The following is a 9,583-nucleotide window of genomic DNA, read 5'->3' as shown; positions in this document are numbered from 1 at the left end:
TGGGTAGTAGTTGCGTTGTCTGGTGGTGGTCTGGTAGTCTGGGTAGTAGGCGTGTCTGTGTGGCGTGTCGGCTGGGTAGTAGTCGGGGCTGGTGTGGCTGGTAGTCTGGTAGTAGTGAGTTTCTGGTGGTGGCGTCTGGTAGTCTGGGTAGTAGTTGATTGCTGGGTGGTGGCGGCTGGGTCGGTAGTAGTTGAGTTGTCTGGTGGTGGCGTCGATAGTCTGGGTAGTAGTTGATTGTCTGGTGGTGGCGTCTGGTAGTCTGGGTAGTAGTTGAGTTGTCTGGTGGTGGCGTTTGGTAGTCGGGTAGAGTTGAGTTGTCGGTGGTGGCGTTTGGTAGCTGGGTAGTAGTTGAGTTGTCTGGTGGTAGTGTTTGTTAGTTTAGTTAGTTTGTTTTGTGAAGTCTGTGAAGTCTATTTTCAGTCGGTGCTGTCTGTTCGTCTGCAAATGTGGAGTCCGGTTGTCTGAGCAGTGAAGAATTATTTTGACGCTGTGTCGTTAGTGCAGACTGCGGCGTCTCATAGGGTTGTCTGTGTGTAAAGGGCTTGCTTGTAGGATTGGTAGTCTGAATGTTAACTGTTTGTTGGTACTGTTGTGCTGTGAATTTGGTTGCCTCTGTGGGGTACAGCTCCGCTCTTAGGGTCCGCACTAAGGGGCGCACAAAGGGGCAGGCCCCTTTGTCGCGCTCCTTCGGCGCGCGGCGCCTGGTGTCTTGTCGTCTTTTAAACGTGTGCCGGCGCGCTCGGGTGACGTCAGCGGCGCGACTTCGATGATCGGAGTATGCGGCAGGCCGGGAGGCAGATGTTCAGGCAGTACGTAGAGGTGCTCTTCACCCTGGAAGTTGGTACTCCCCCGGGAGGAGTCCGTAGGAGCCCAACCGCTGGGACTTAGGCGGCTTCACCCTTGGAAGCCGAAGCCCCCCCCCCCGGGAGGAGCCCTAGGGCCGGCGCTGGGACTTAGGCGATTTGTTGATCAGGACTGAGAACTGGAACCAGACTAGGACAGTAGATAAGTACTGTAACAGGGCTAGGGTTCTGGAACCAGGCAGGAACTGTAACAGGGCTAGGGTTCTGGAACCAGGCAGGAACTGTAGCAGGGCTCGGGTACTGGAACCAGGCAGGAACTATAGCAAGACTCGGGTACTGGAACCAGACATGAACTGTGGCAGGACTCGGGTACAGGAATCAGGCAGGAACCATAGCAGGCAAGCAGGAACCAAGCAGATAGTGTAGCAGGCAAGCAGGAATGGAGGGAGTAGCAAGGCAACTCACCCCGGGGCACGACGCAACAGGGAACCAGGAGGTAAGCCCGTTGCACGGCAAAGACTGAGTGTCCGCGGCCAGCTTATCAAGGCCGCGGCGTCTGACATCAGGAACTGGGCGGAGTCATCACTGGTGGGAAACGGCCTAGAAAAGCGTCCAAGTGGCGCACGCGTCTAGAAGCAGGGCGTCCCGGCCCCCGTGGGGACGCCGGCGAACAGGGCGCAAACCAGGCCTCCAGAAGCGGGAGTAGGTCCAGAAGCCCGGAGGTAAGGGTCTGGTCACGGCACTCGCGGCCAGAACCGCAACATCTATGACAGGGGTCCCATTCTAACAAGGAAAAGCAGTCCTACTTGAAGCTCCATCTTCTTCCTGAACCCCCTGTGTCCTAGTCCCATATCGGTTCAGTCCAGATGGGGTCTCCAAGCTCTTAAGTGATTCCATTAGTCATTCTGGTAAGTGACTCCTCAGGTTGAAAAGTCTTTAGTCTCAGTAACCTGCTATTCCAGCCTAGCTCCCAGTGAGGAGAGGTAGCTTCAAATCTCCTCACAACAAAAAGAGAGAATATTTTCTTAGTCAAAAATGATCCTAGACTGGTGTTCAGTTGTCACAGGAGCTTGCCACGTTCATGGGTGAATTGGCTCACTGGTCTTCAGCCCCTGTCCTATGCATCCAGCTGGCGAGGATGAACTTCTTCAAAGGACTAGGGTTTGAACACAGTCCCCTTCCAAAATGGGTATCTTCTGGCCATCAAACGCCTCAAACAGCCAAGCTTGTTAAGGTGCTTGCCATGTTCAGTAGGTGAATGGACTCATTGGTCTTCAGTCTTGGAGTGAAAGTCCCACAGGGGTCAGGCAAAAAAATTCCTCACTGCAACAAAACACCGAGGGTGTTACGGACCCGGGCCGTGCCCCGGTCCCTCCACTTACCTTGGGGATCGCTGTGACGATCCCTTGGGCTCCATGATGCTGACCGCGGTGCTCCCTCATCGAAGGAGACACCCTAGATGCTCCGTGGCTGGCCCTGCCCCTTAGGCACATGTGCTCGTGCAGGGTCTCAGCTCTTAAAGGGGCCAGTGCAGGAAACTCAGCCCTGCTCTGGGATCACGTCAGATGCTCACAGAGTATATATACCCTGCATCTAGATCACTTCCCTGTCTTGCAACAAGGTTCACTCTCTGCTGAGAGCTACTAGTTGCTGTCCAACTCCTGGCTTCCGACTCCTGGCTTCCGACCACAGGTTCGTCCATTGGCATCTGACTTCAGCTTCCGTCCCTTGGCTTTGTCTTCAGCTTCTGACTCCTGGCTTTGACTTCAGCTTGTCCACTGGCTTCTGACCGCTCATCATCCAGGTATCTGGTTCTGCGCCTTCCAGGAGGTCTCGCCGAAGTCCCAGCGGCTCGGGTCCTCACGGGCTCCTCTTTGGGGGACTGCGGGCTTCCAAGGGTGAAGTCCTACTCGACCTCCTGGCTCTGGCTTCCTCGCTTGATTTTCCGGGACTTCTCTTCGGATCCTTGACTGCAGAGGATCGCGCCTAAGTCCAAGAGGCCCGGATCCTCATGGGCTCCTCCTGGGAGGACCTCAGGCTTCAGGTGGTGAAGATTCTTCAAGATCCCTCTCCTGTTCCGCCTCCCGGCTTTGACGTCCACCATGGGCCTCCCCTCAGTGAGTCACTGAGGGGAGGCCCAAGGGTTCACGGCCCAAGGGTTCACGAGCTCAACAGTTTGCAAGGCCATGGACCCAGCGGATGCCACGGGCTTGAAAGCCATTCCCGGTATTGCACAGCGGTTGCAACAACAGCAAATCTGCATTGACTCCCTGATGACGACCGTGCAGAGACTAGCCGATCGGATAGATGGAGCCGCTGCATTCATTCCTCCTGTACCAGTAGCCTCGGCCAATATCGGACCGGCCATGCCCACACAACTTCCAGCACCCTCACGGTACTCTGGGGAAGCGAAGCTCTGCCGTGGAGTCCTCAACCAGTGTTACATTCAATTCAACCTACTGCAAGCCCAATTTCCAACGGATCGGATAAAACCCAGCTATATCATTTCATTGTTGGACAGGAAAACCCTGGCGTGGGCCTCCCCTCTGTGGAGCGTCAGGACCCCAGTCTGGCGAATCTGGAACAGTTTGTCGCAGCCTTCCGACATATTTTCAATGAGCCCTCTCGCAGGCCCACTGCCGCCTCTGAGTTACTTCAGCTACGCCAGGGCAACTGGCCCCTGGCCGAGTATGCGGTGGAATTCCAGACTCTAGCAGCCGAGCAGAACTGGGGGCATATTCCTGGAGGGTCTCTCTCCAAAATTCCAAGATGAGCTGGTGGCGAGGGACCTCCCGGATGACCTGAACAGCCTCATCAATTTTGCTGGTCGGGTGGACCGCCTTATCCAATGTCGACTCCGGGAAGGGAGGCCCAGTCGCAAACCCAGTAACTCTGGAACTACATTTTCCCGACTGGTACCCTCCTCTTCTGCCTCTCCAGGGATCAAGACGTAAAGCCTATGCAGTTGGGCCGAAGCCCAATCTCACAGGAAGAGAGAAGAAGATGCCGTACCCAAGGTATGTGCCTATATTGCGGTGGCAAGGAGCACTTCCTAGCCCGGTGTGGTGAGTGGCCGGGAAATGCCAGAACCTAGGGATCATCAGGGAGCTGACCTTAGGTAACACCACTTCTGCCTCCCCGTGCACCGTTCCGGTTACCATATTCCTTCCCAGAGGAGACTTCGATTCGCTAGCCCTGATTGACTCCGGAGCCAGGGGAATTTCATCCACTGGGATCTAGTCCAACAACTACAATTTGGGGTTCAACCCCAAGAGCCCCCTATCTGAGTGTCTTCCATTCATGGGACCCCCCTCCCGGGGACCATTTCTACCTGTACCAAGCCCCTAACCTTACGCACGGGTCTTCTGCATATAGAAGAGATCTCATTCCTCGTCTTGGAGAGGTCCTTGCACCCGGTCATCTTGGGCTTACCCTGGCTTCAGAAGCACTCCCCAGTTATCTGCTGGGATATCCTCCATATTGCATCCTGGAGTCCTCCTTGTTTTGACACCTGTCTGGCACATATTCCTCAACCATTGGTACCATTCCTGACCACACCCTTGGCGCTGCCACTATAGTATCAGGATTATATGGATGTCTTCTCGAAAGAAAAAGCCAAGCTCCTCCCGGAACACCGGCCCTTTGATTGTGCCATCAACCTGATCCCAGGCTCCACGCTGCCTTGAGGGCGGGTCGCTCCCGGAGACCCAGGCCATGTCTTCGTATATCCGGGAGAATTTGGACAGAGGCTTCATTTGGCCATCCACCTCCCCGGCTGGAGCCGGATTCTTCTTTGTTGTGAAGAGGATGGCTCTCTCTGGCCCTGCATAGACTATCGTGGTCTGAATAATATTATGTGACGCAACAAATACCTACTACCACTGATTCCAAAGCTACTGGATCAACTACAAGGAGCCAAGGTTTTCACCAAGTTGGACCTCCGTGGGGCATACAACCTGGTACGAATACGACCAGGTGACGAGTGGAAGACCCGTTCAACACAAGGGATGGGCATTATGAATACCTGGTCATGCCCTTTGGTCTCTGCAATGCCCCTGCGGTTTTTCAGAACTTAATGAATGAGGTGCTGAGGGATATGCTACATACCTCGGTCATAGTATATCTGGATGACGTGCTTATATACTCAAGGACCTGGCCACATACCGCAGAGAAGTTCGGAGTGTACTACAGAAGCTCTGGGATAACAGACTCTTTGCTAAGATGGAGAAGTGTCAGTTTGAGCAAGAGTCTCTACCCTTTCTCGGATATATTGTATCCTCCCGGGTTTCCACATGGACCCTGAGAAAGTAACAGTCATCAAAGATTGGCCCCAACCAGTGGGGGTTAATGCGCTTCAGCGTTTCCTTGGCTTCGCCAACTTTTACCGCCAGTTCATACCCCACTACTCCCGGATGGTGGCCCCACTAACGGTCCCTCACCAAAAAAGGGGCCGACTAGGAACTGGTCCGTGGCAGCACTACAAGCCTTCCAGGAACTGAAGTCTGCCTTCCTTCAAGACACATGTCTCCACCATCCGGACCCCCAGCGTCAAATCCGTGGAAGTGGAATCCTCTGATGTGGCAGTCGGGGCCGTCCTGAGCCAAGTATCCAGCAACGGCAAGTCCTTGCCGTGTTCTTACTTTTCCCGGAAATTCTCGCCTGCGAAAAAGAATTATGGCATAGGAGACAAGGAACTTCTGGCCATCAAACTAGCTTTCGAAGAATGGCATCAATGATTGGAGGGAGCCCAACATCCCGTGATCGTTTATACGGACCACAAGAATCTAGAATGCTTGTGTCGTGCCCAGCATCTCAACCTTCGACAAGCTCGGTGGTCCCTCTTTTTCAGACGCTTCATCTTTCTTCTCTGCTACAGGCCAGCTTCCAAGAACATCCGGGCGGATGCCCTCTCTCGCATGGAAGAGACAGAGGATACCCCTAATCCACCTCAATACATCCTCGACCCGGCCAAAGTTCTTCTTGCGGCTTCCGATCTGGCTCCCACAGACAAGACGGTGGTGCCCACTTGCCAGCATAAGAAGATCTTATCGTGGGCCCACGGCTCACTGACCACAGGCCATCCGAGAGTAACCCGGACCTTGGAATTACTGACCAATTTCTTCTGGTGGCCCCAGGTCAAGAGGGATGTCCATCTCTACGTTAGTTCCTGCCCTACCTGAGCCCGACAAAAGCCTTTGCCTGGCCGCCCCTGGGGCCTTCTCTAGCTGCTACACTATGATGAGTGGCAAAGGGTAGCGATCATTTTGGGTGATAGCATTTAGCCCCCGGTAATCAATACATGGGCAGTGTGTCCCATCTCTCTTCATCACAAAAAATAATTCTGCCTCGGCGGGGGACAAGGAGAGCTGGATAAACCCCTTGGCTAGATTTTCTCACACGTATTCGGACATGGCTTTAGTTTCAGTCATGGATAAGAGGTAGTCCTAACCCCGGGGTGGTTCAGTACCAGGTAACAAATTTATGGCGTAGTCATACTGGCGATGGGGTGGCAGAGTATCTGTGCCTTCTTTAGATAAGACGTCTGCGTAAGATGCATATTGAGGCAGAAGTCCTGGGGGAAGGAGCATGGCAGCAAGACAGGATTGCTGGAGTATAGGCTTCAAGCAGGAATTATGGCAGGAAGTCCACCATTGGGAGAGTTGTAGAGGAGTCCAATTGAATTGAGGGGACTGCTGTTGGAGCCAGGGAAGGCCCAAGACTATCGGATGGATGGCCTTGTCGATAATGTGGACGGTCAGGCTCTCCTCATGCAGAGCACCCATGCAGAGTCTTACTGGACCAGTGGTATGGGTGACTCGACCCGCTAAGGGTTCCTTTCAAATGGAAGAGAGTACGAGAGGAACTGGAGAAGTGTAAGTAGGTATTTGGAGTTGAGTCACCAATTGCTTCATAATGAAGTTACCTCTGGCCCCAGAATCGACTAGGGCCAGAGTATGGAAATCCAGATCAGGTGTCCGGATGGTCATGGGGAGCATAAGTGAGGGAGTAGGAAGTGTCAGGCCTAGGAGCAATCACCCAATGCGACCTAGGCTTGGGAGTTTACTGGACATACCGGGCATTGGACGAACATGCCCAGCCTCTCCACAATAGAGACAGAGTCCCAGGCATCGCCACCAAAGGTGTTCTTCTGGTGACAACCTGCCTCGACTTACTTGCATGGGTTATTCTGGAGGCAGTTTGGGTGGAAGCGAGCTCTGCCTGGGAGATGGTGATCACTAGAGGCACTGGGGAGTAGAAGGAGGCCTCTTAGTAGATTTTTGTTCCCGAGACTGTTATTGGAGAAGACAGTCAGTGCGGCCGGCCAGGTCAATGAGAGCATCGAAAGGTAGGCAGCTATCTGGCTGCCAGCTCATCCTTTATGCGGGCCATGAGCCCATCCAGGAAATGGAACGTAGGCAGTCTTCACCCCAATGAAGCTCCGTGGTCGTGGTCCGGAACTCAATGACGTAATCAGCTAGGGACTAGGAGCCCTAGCGTAGGTGTAGAAGTGAGGATCCCGAGGTGGCCTGATGTCCCGGATCATCAAAGATGGTGCGGGAAAGGACCAGGAAGCTGGACAGGTCCCGTAGCATGGGATCCGCATGCTCCCACAGGGGAGAGGCCCAGGCCAGGGCCTTGCCATCCAGAAGAGAGAGGATTTACGTGGTCTTGGTGAGCTCATCAGGGAAGAGAGTAGACTGAAGGCAAAAGTGCATTTTGCACTGGTTCAGGAATCCTCGACAATGTGCCAGATGCCCAGAGAAGCGTGGTGGAACCAGGAGTGCGATAACCGACCGGTTCGCTGGCATGGTAGCAGAGCTCCTGGCATTAAGGAAGCTGAAGAACCTGCAGGAAAGGAGTCCAAATAAGTGCTGAGGCGCTCCACAGCCGAAGCCAGGGTTTCCAATACCTTCTGTTGCTTGAGTATCTTTTGAGCCAGGCCTGGAATGGCCTGTTGGGTGGAGGCCTCCACCGGGTCCATGGACTTGGCAATTTGTTATGAATCTGGTAAGGATTGTGGACCCTTGGCCCAAGGTGGAGTTGGTGCTAGCTGGAGAGGTAACCCCTTCAGGTCCCCACCATCAGGAGGTGAGGCTGAAGAGTTGCAGGGGTCAATGGGAGCTTCGCCACTACCAGCCCACGTTCCCCTTGGGTTGAGCCTTTGGGTACTGGGGCAGGCTGGTCTTATGTGGGCCCCTGTGAAGACAGGTCGAGATGACATGGATGACTGAAGATATGATGGAGTCCAAACCACAGCCAGAGGAAGAAGGCTAGAGAATATCCCAGTCCGTCCAGAGGTTGAGGCAGGCAAGAAGTGGCAAGGTGAAATACAGTCTAGGAGGTCAGGGGCTGGCAGCGAAGCAGCAGGGAGAGGTCTGGTCTGAGGTCAAGAAGCTGGAAGATCCATCCAAGAGGGAGAAGGAGAGAGGCTGGACCAGGATGGCTGGAAGGAAGGACTAGAGACTGGAAAAGGCAAGCTAGATCAGGAACAGGCAGGCTGGATCAGTAACGCAGTAGCTGGAATGGAGTAACGGGAAAGGAGTAACTGGAACACTGTAGTAGGAACTCAGAGCGAGGAGACCTGTTGCCAAGTCATCAGGTGGAAGGCTGCTGCGGTTTAAATAGGACAAAAACTCTGAATCATCAGAGGAGGCCGGCGGCGTCCTCCTGCCATGGGCCCTTAAAATCCTGCAGGCGGCACACACAGCGCCTAGAGGAAGGACCAGGACAGGAAGGAGTCGGTGGCATCCCACATGTTGGCCGGGCCGGGACGGCCCCTGCGGCATGGGAGAGATTCGAACACGTCGGGAGGAGTCCGGCGCCGCAACCTGAGAGCCAAGAGCTGGAATGGAGCATTGGAGAGCTGGGGAGGCCAAGCGGGATGGCCTGCAGCCAGTGAGTATAACACTTTAGAAAATGATTAGTCAGGCTCAAATCTTAACTCTCTGAAATACAGTCCTTTTTCAGATTCCAAGTTTAACTTCATTTAACACAGGAATAACAATACAAGTGTATTGGTTCTTTTCACCACAGAGATTTAAGTTAGTTGTAAGTTTTCCTCCTCAAGCATGGAGTATAACACAGACAAGTCCAATAACAGTTCCAAATAACTTCAGCTCTAATCTCAAGTAACAGGAACCTACAGACTTCTCTGTATCCAGGCTCCACAGCCTTCAAGTCACTGGGAACAATTTCCTCATTCCTAGCAAGCCTCTTTCTAGTTCTGAGGACCAATCTGTTCCCTCAGGAGCTTGGTCTGTGTTTGCCTGCAGATTCAGTATAAAGTCTACTCTTTTGTATCAAGTTTACTTCATCAGCACCTTCCAGTGATTCAGAGGGCAAAGCATCAAACTCCCATCTAGTCAAGGCCTGTTCCAAGACCCGTAATCAATCAAATCCCCAAACCAGTAATAAACCTTAAATGAGGGAGATCACATGCATATATCCTTAGAACTGGATATTTTGTATGGCAGACTTTGCAAACGTTTACTAGAACGGGTAAATGTGAATCGGTTATTTACTCTTTCGGATAATAGAAGGACTAGGGGGCATATGGCACATTTAAAACTAATCGGAGAAAGTTCTTTTTCACTCAACGCACAATTAAACTCTGGAATTTGTTGCCAGGGGATGTGGTTAGTGCAGTTTGTGTAGTTGGGTTTAAAAAAGGATTGGATAAGTTCTTGGAAGAAAAGTCCAATACTTGTTATTAATTAAGTTGACTTAGAAAATAGTCACTGCTATTACTAGCAACAGTAGCATGGGATATACTTAGTTTT

This window comes from Rhinatrema bivittatum, chromosome 3, assembly GCF_901001135.1.
Source record: "Rhinatrema bivittatum chromosome 3, aRhiBiv1.1, whole genome shotgun sequence".
NCBI classification, from domain to species: Eukaryota; Metazoa; Chordata; class Amphibia; order Gymnophiona; family Rhinatrematidae; genus Rhinatrema; species Rhinatrema bivittatum.
The sequence above is the reverse complement of the archived record's forward strand: the minus strand, read 5'-3'. Positions refer to the sequence as shown.